The sequence below is a fragment of the Lupinus angustifolius genome, chromosome LG12 (genome assembly GCF_001865875.1).
Source record: "Lupinus angustifolius cultivar Tanjil chromosome LG12, LupAngTanjil_v1.0, whole genome shotgun sequence".
Lineage (NCBI taxonomy): Eukaryota > Viridiplantae > Streptophyta > Magnoliopsida > Fabales > Fabaceae > Lupinus > Lupinus angustifolius.
This window is the reverse complement of record NC_032020.1, coordinates 9,475,288-9,483,543: the sequence shown is the minus strand read 5'-3', so window position 1 is coordinate 9,483,543 and position 8,256 is coordinate 9,475,288. Positions and strand designations below refer to the sequence as shown.

At 28.6% G+C, this 8,256-nt stretch overlaps 1 long non-coding RNA gene across 1 annotated transcript; it reads right to left on the bottom strand.

Moving 5' to 3' along the window:
• LOC109362012 lies at window positions 3,357-3,766 on the bottom strand. The gene is made up of 2 exons (XR_002109337.1): window positions 3,563-3,766; window positions 3,357-3,458 (listed from the first exon to the last, which is right to left on the bottom strand). It is a non-coding gene; the product is annotated as an uncharacterized LOC109362012 (long non-coding RNA).

The following is an 8,256-nucleotide window of genomic DNA, read 5'->3' as shown; positions in this document are numbered from 1 at the left end:
CCTAAACACATTAAAGGTTTCTTTGATGTTAAAATAATCACCTTTAAACATATTCAAATACTAACAATAATTTCTAATATTTCCAAACAAATAACTCATCTAACCTTGTCCAAAGATATAGTTTTTCCATCTAAGAATAAGGAAGAAATTTTAAGATTTACAAAAGTCAAAAACTACATAAAGGTTCATATGATTTTATTATCACCCCTTTAGTTATGCCTTCATAAAATACATAAAGAACAAATATAAACTCTAATTTATGAACAACATAATAAAAGCTCATAACTTTCTATGAAGTATGAGAAGAAGATGAAGAAGAGAAAATAAAAGACTACCTTAGTTTGTATAGGGAATTTAGCGTAAAAATGAGAGAATGGAGTGAGGTATTTATAGAAGAGCCTCACCCTCATTAAATCAGAAAATTTAATGCAAGGTAAGTAGATTTAGACTAGCATTGGTGATGTGTCTAATGGTAGTGGAGTGAGAGGATTTGTCGAGTGATTTAGGGGCTTTTGGAAGCTTTTGCATTACTTGTGTAACAAGTAAGTGACTCATGAAATGATGACTTCCAACTTTATTGACATGACATAATTTACTGATAAACATCGTGTCTGAAAATTTTCGGATAATTTCGTCCGAAAATATACAATCTCCCGATTTATGACATTTGCCTGAAACGTCGAAACTTGAATTTCAAGGTGAAAAATATCTAAAGATGAGTTACGGACAAACTTGGTGTCTATTTTGACTAGAAATGATATTTAGAAGCCAACGGCGAAATCGGAATTCGATTCTGAGTTACGAAACTCAAAAACTGGGCAAAAACTCGATAAAACGACCCGAAATCGTCTCGGAAACTTTTATTCTCCAAAAAATCTTGAAAAATAGGGCAAGCAAGAAAATCATAATACAAGACTAAAACTCAGTTGAGGTTTAGCCTAAAACATTACTGATTAATTTCTATAATTAATCTATTAATACTAATTACTTAATTAAAAGTGCTCTGAAAAATACGGCGTTACACATGACATCTCTTCTTTTTTTCCCTATTCTCTCCCCACTTGGTCTTATCTTTGTAAATACTCTAATGGTTTGTTTGAGAGTTTGATTTTGGAGGGGAGGGAAGGGAAATAGAAGTCTTGGGAGTTATCTCACAAGTGTATTTCATGACTCTCAAACATTTCATTTCTCTTGTTTTCCAAAATCCAACTCCCAAACTAACCATAAGCGGGAAAGGAAAGATGGAGGTAACCATTTTAGACTATTGCATTGTGACTAAGGTTCTTCTAGATGATGGTGTTAATTGATAGGTTTCTCTTTGAATCTATTGTATATGGGTCATGATCTCATTTATCGTGTGCGTGATAAAAATTTATTGAACTCCGATAAACAAATTGTATGTGATAGGCTTGGTTATTAAAAAGCCCTAACGGAACTCAAGAAACTTCTTATATCACATTGTGTTTAAAGATGTAATGTTAATTAAAAAGAAAATAATATCACTGAATTCACAACTTAAATGAATGGGATATAAAAAATATAACATTTAAGCATGAAAAAAGAAGTGTAAGATTTTTTATAGTATCTGCTCTTTATTTACAGTTTGTATGTCAATGAACTCTTAAATATAAGAAATATACGTGAAGAATAACATAAGCATGGTGTAAAAAAATTGTTAGTGAAATTGTAATTAACAATGCATGTTAAATTATATAAGTACTAGCATGTTGACATTGTTTGTGATGGAACAGTTTGGGATTGAATGTGTGGTATCTACATGCTATAAATACCAAATGTTATAATTTGCAATTGAATATATTCAATTTGACAACTTTATCCATCATTTGTAAAAATATGCACTGAAATATGGAATTTTTGTATGGAAATATGCAAGGTATATAATTGAATTACAAAAAATAGTAAAGTTATACTATAAACAAAATAATTATTGAGGCTTAAGTGGATCATGAGAAACAATTCATCAATATATAAACATACATATATCATTGAAGAATTAATGAATGAAGAAAACAGGAAAATTGAGAAGAGGTTTTACATGCATAGAATAAATAAAAACTTGCCCATATGAAAAGGAGAGTTAGGAAACTTACCCAAATCCTTTATAGTAATATAGATATTGAACATATATGATTAAAGATTTAATATCTATATACTGATAGTATAAATTATCATTGATTCTTAAACAAAAATAATACAAATCAATATTGAATGATGCAGTGTGAGTGTAAAAAACTTTACACTGACAATGCATAGATATTAAATTATATGATTAATACCCCTTAAAAAGGTGATGAACTATGAAAAATAAAAATAAAATGTATAGATACAGAGTAAAATAGATAATCTGAAGTTACTTTTCTAAATATTAATGTTTAAAGCATCGTGTTTGCCTTTTGGAAATAACAAAAGATTTTTGCCTTTTGATTAATAATTATAAGATAAATAGGACATGTCTATAGGCAGAAGACATTATTATATTATTAATTTGCATTTTGACCGATACGTCAACAGGTAATCATATAGAATTATAGATGATAAAAATACTCGTAATAATAAGAAGGAAGGAATATCAATTTATTAATTTGCGTTGTGATAGTAGTATCAGGTTAGTCATAATAATGCCAAATATCATTGCACATGTAATAGCTTATGTATACGAAAAAATATTTTCATGCTCACTACCACATAGGTATATATTCACATATTTATATACTTATTTTGAAACAAATATCTTCTATATATATTGTTACTTCAAGATTAATATAATCTATCTTATTATTATTTTATAATGGATTTTAGTGATTGATCTATAGGGACAAATTCATCATATGTATATATTGTTGTTCGCGTAATAATCATTATTTATATTGATTTTTTATACTATCAATGATATTTTTTCACCTTTTTTGGATAGGAATTAACCCTTTTCGGAATTTGTAATTGTCTTTCCTAACAAGTGTTGCTTTCAGAAATTGAACCCTTGACTTTTTAGTTATCATGAGAGCCTAGTGTGGGACCTTACTTAATCTCTTATAGTATTTTTTATGACCCGAGACTATTTTGACACAAATTCCCGATCTTTGGATACTAGTTTTGATTTTTTACCTTTTGAGGATCAAAATGTCACACACGGAAATTTATATGGACCAAATTGAATATTCATTCTAAATTTAAATTAGTCAACTCACAGGAATTTTAACAAAGCAGTTCAGATATATGCATATGAAACAATTAAACATCAAACAATATAAAATTAGACAAATAGAATAAAGAATGAACCTGGCAAAGGTTATAGGTAAAGCTATCATAGTTGTCAATAACAACAATGGGATTTGTGGACTTTCCCGCTGAAATGGGTGACCTTGAATTTGTTTCCAAAGCACTTCCAGTGGCTTTTGGCACGGAGCCAACTACCCTTTTGGCAGAAAAACGCAAATCTGCAATAAAAATCAAACTTTTGCATCAAATTTTCAGACCCCGAAAGAATATAACAACAAATGGATTTACGAAAGAGAGAAAAAAAGAGAGGGGAATGAAGTACTTAAGGAAGAGGGTTGATTTGGGAGAGGGAGATTGAAGCGAGGAAAGTTGAGGGATCTGGAAGAGAGAGAAAGATTTTGGTGAAAAAGACAGGAAGATTGAGAGAGCGATAGAGAAGCCATGATGAGTGTGTTGTGTTCTGGTTCTGTTTACATCAATTGAAATCCACCATGTAACAAAAAAAAAATTGAAATCTAATAAAAGATGAATCATAAAAACTAATTTTTGTTAAGGGTATAAAGATTTATATATAGTTCATGCATCCTACATCATTTATTATTATTTTAATTGATGATTGAAAATGCAGTTATAGATCATAATGTAGTAGCATTATGTAAAATTTATGCATTTTTATATTTTTTTAATAAGTATATAACATTTATACTTCTATACTACTTAACTAGTGTGTACAGGCACTTTGTGTCTGCCGACGAATATTGTGTGATACTACAAATTCAATTTTTATATATTTCATTTTTTTTGAATTATAATGTATTTGTTGTGTTCGGTGTATTTTATATTATATTTTTTGTGTTTATGATAATGTTTAATTTAAGGTGAGATATGTGGTTAATTAATGTATTAGTGGTGGTTTCTTAGGATTATATAATTTTTTTGTAAAAATTAAATAATGTGAAGGGTAAAATAGGAAATGAAAATTATACCATGAGAGAAATTATTTCAAGTTTTGGATAAAGCTAAAACTTATTGTAACCATCTATCTCATCAAGGTATAATTTCTGGTTCTCTATTTTGCCCTCACAATCTTTCTTTTTTTACCAAAAAACCATATATAACATTATAACTCAATGCATGTTCCATGTATTCATCACAAATAACCAGCATCATATCATAGTATAACAGACTTGAATAATTTTTACTATGATTTTCATATGTATACTATGTATAAAGCCAAAACTTGAAATAACTTCCCTCATGGTGTAATTTTCATTTCCTATATTACCCTTAACATTATTTAATTTTTACAAAAAAACTATATCTATACTTCTATAAAGCCAAAACTTGAAATAACTTCCTTCATGGTGTAATTTTCATTTCCTATATTACCCTTAACATAATTTTTACAAAAAAACTATATAATCATAAGCAACTACCACCAATACATTAATTAACCACATATCTCACCTTAAATTAAAAATTATCGTAAACAAAAAAAATATAATATAGAGTACACCGAACACAAAAATACATTTTAATTAAAAAAAATGAAATATATAAAAATTGAATATGTAGTATCACACAATATTCGCCGGCAGGCACAAAGTGCCTATATACACTAGTATTTATAGATATAATTTTTACCTGAATAATTTTTATATGATAAATGGTTATACTGAAGTCACTGCTTTCCATCATGTATGCATAAATGCACCATTCTTATGGACGTGAACTTGAAAAGATGAAGTGAATCATGACCAATTGTTCACCAAGGGATATAAGGTTAAATAGAAACGTAAAATCTGCTGATAAACTTGATTTTGATAATTTTTACCTGAATAATTTTTAATGCCACGTTTTATGTAGCAGTGCAAATATACATTTTATTTTATGCACTTCAATAGTCTGAACAACAATACTAAGAAGTTAAAAATCTGCATCTTATAAGGAGGGAAGTTACATAAGAAGTTAACGAAAAATGTTTTCAAAGGTTAAAAAACTGTCATGTTCTATGTCATGGCAATATTCAAGAGGTTGTGCCATGTTCTATACTAGCGTGTTGACAAGCACTCTCGTGCTTGTCAATTCGCTTTCCTATTGTTTGTAATGTGTAGTTGTATATTATATTTATCAAATATAGTACTTTTGTATTAAATAAGAGTATTTCGCAATTGTGTTTATTCGAGTGTTGTAATTGAATACATTTTTTTAAAATTGAACATTCAAATAGTTTAGTAACCACGTTTATTTTTATAGGTAAATTGTATGATTAAGACATAATCATTGAAATAAATCCTAATATATAAGGTCTTCATGAAATGTTTGTCAACTGCATTCTTATTTTTGTAATAATGATTACACAAAGTAATAGACATGATAAATCGAGTAATAAATTTCCTTTGATATGGGGAAATTGAGAAATATTTTATGTTTAGAGTGATGTTATTGAATATTGAAGCCACAATGTCGAATTATATTGGAGAATTCAAAATTTATATATTTTTATAGGAAAAATAAGAGGTAATTTGGCTGATGTAATGCAAATTTTTATAGAAATATGAAATGGATACATAATTTGTAATTGAATTACAAAAAATGCAGTAAGAATAAGTAAAGAAGAAAATAATAATGTGTGATGAAAGTAATAATGACAGCATTCTCAATAGTACACCTTATGAAGAAATAACTTTGAAACTAAGAAACAAACAGTGAAGAAATAAGAACTATTATGTAGAGTAGAAAACACGACATTGTGAGCTTGTGAATCTCATTAGATGTGTGACTGTTGAGAACCGTTGGGTTGCTCCTTATAATCATTGGTTGTTACTGAAGTATGACGGTCACATAAATTTAGATATATGTAGTGACATCATTAGCATTAAGTCAATGCAATAAAATATCTTTAAAAACAATATTCTTTGTGAAATCACCTTCTTCCCCTTGAATTTTTCCTTCTTTAATAAGAATTTTCGTGGTAACTTTTAAAACCCCTCTTGATAGAGCAACATATAGTTGTCCGTGTCCAAAGATATGTTTAGGAAGATAAATGCCTACATTAGGAATGGTTTGTCCTTGTACCTTATTTATGGTGAGTGCAAAACTTAATCGCACAGGAAATTGCTTTCTAATAAGAATAAAAGGAAGTCATACATTGTCTGACGTTTTAAGTTTAATCATAGGCAGAAAAGCTCTATGTCCATCGCACAGGAAATTGCTTTCTGATAAGAACAAAAGGGAGTCCTACATGTTTAGGAAGATAAATGCCTACATTAGAAAGGGTTTGGCCAGTTAGGACTTCCACATCTAACAAATTCATGTAAGTCCCACAACATAGTAATCTGTTCTCATTGCATAAGCCACCTTTCGGGTCTATGTTTCGCAACAACATCAATGGTGCACCTTTTTTTACTTTTAGAACATGGGGTGGTAAACCACCACGAGTAATGGAGTTTAAATACTCTTGCTGGTATAAGTTATTTGTATCTCCTTCAACTTCTATGTTCATGTTGTTCCTTCTTTGTCTAACATATTGTCTTATTCTGTGTCGTCGTTGCTCTTGTGATTCATGTCTATCTGAATTTTTCATTTTCTGTAATGACACGTAAAATAATGTAAGACAACTGTATGCAATTATGATATTTAAATTATAAGAATATGAATGTTTCTATTTTTCATTATATATAGTATGGGCTTTTATGCTTTTGGATGTATGTAAATAGTGAAGAGAACCAATATGTTAGTAAAATTTAACCACAACTACTAAAAACTTTAAATATTTATTTTTAGAGTTCACAACGTGGAAAAATATTTATTTATGCAATTAACAAAGTTGAAATATCTATATTACTTAATAAAGCAAAAACATAGTATAACCACCACACTATGGTGTAATTTCTGAATCTCTATTTTGCCCTTCACTATTTTCTAATTTCTACCAAAAGTTTCTTCTATTTCTTCTTATGTTTAACAATATCCAACTTCATTAAAAATTGAAAATATCCTCTACATTTTCCTTAAACATTTGTTCTTTATTGTTTCTACCGTAGAATCCATATTACATTCGTAAAGTTGTCTATATTATGCTAAGATAATAAAATACACAAATTTGAACTAATATATTTATCATTGAGAATAAATATATGAACAAACTTACATTGACGGCAAAAATATATGATTTGAACAAATCTTTGTTCATATATTACTTTAGAACTGTACATTTAATGAATAAAAATCTGAACACATTTAATGCCACATTTTATGTCAGTTAAAAAAACTGAACACATTCAACTATATGTATCAGTTGGAATGCATGTCAGTTAAAAAACTGAACACCAATACCATCAAGTTAAAAAAACTGCATTCAATACATTATTTGTAGCACATTTTTTGATGTAGTATTCAAGTATCATCACAAGGCCAGTTAATGAAGAAGGTTTTCAACAGTTACAAAAGGTTTCAACATTTACAAAACTGCAATATTCAAGGGCATTTTTCAAGACAACGTGGCAACACCTTGGCTTATTACTACCTTCTACTAAGAAGGTTATGTGAAGCAAAAAAATACTATAGATACACCTTCCACTATATGTCATTCAATACATTATTTGAAGCAAAAAAATATGAGTTTTCCACATTAAATGTCTTAAGCAACTACTACTCATCTTGGCTTGGAATTTGTTTCATTAGAACTAATAATTTATTCCTCCTTCCAGGTATTTCTCATCCTTTCTCTATTTCTTTTTTCATTTTTCTCTCTACTATAACCAATTTAAGATCTCTTACTAACCAATAACTCACCAGACTTCTACTTTTATTGTGTTGTTTATTCAAGAACATGCTACTACTACTACTCACCTTGGCTTGGAATTTGTTTCATTAGAACCAATAATTTATTGGCTTCACAAAATAATTTCTTTCAACTCTTAGGTATTTCTCATACCATCCTTTTTTTCTTCTATTTTTCTCTCTTCTATAACCAATTTAAAATCTAAATATGGTAATAACCATTAACTTACA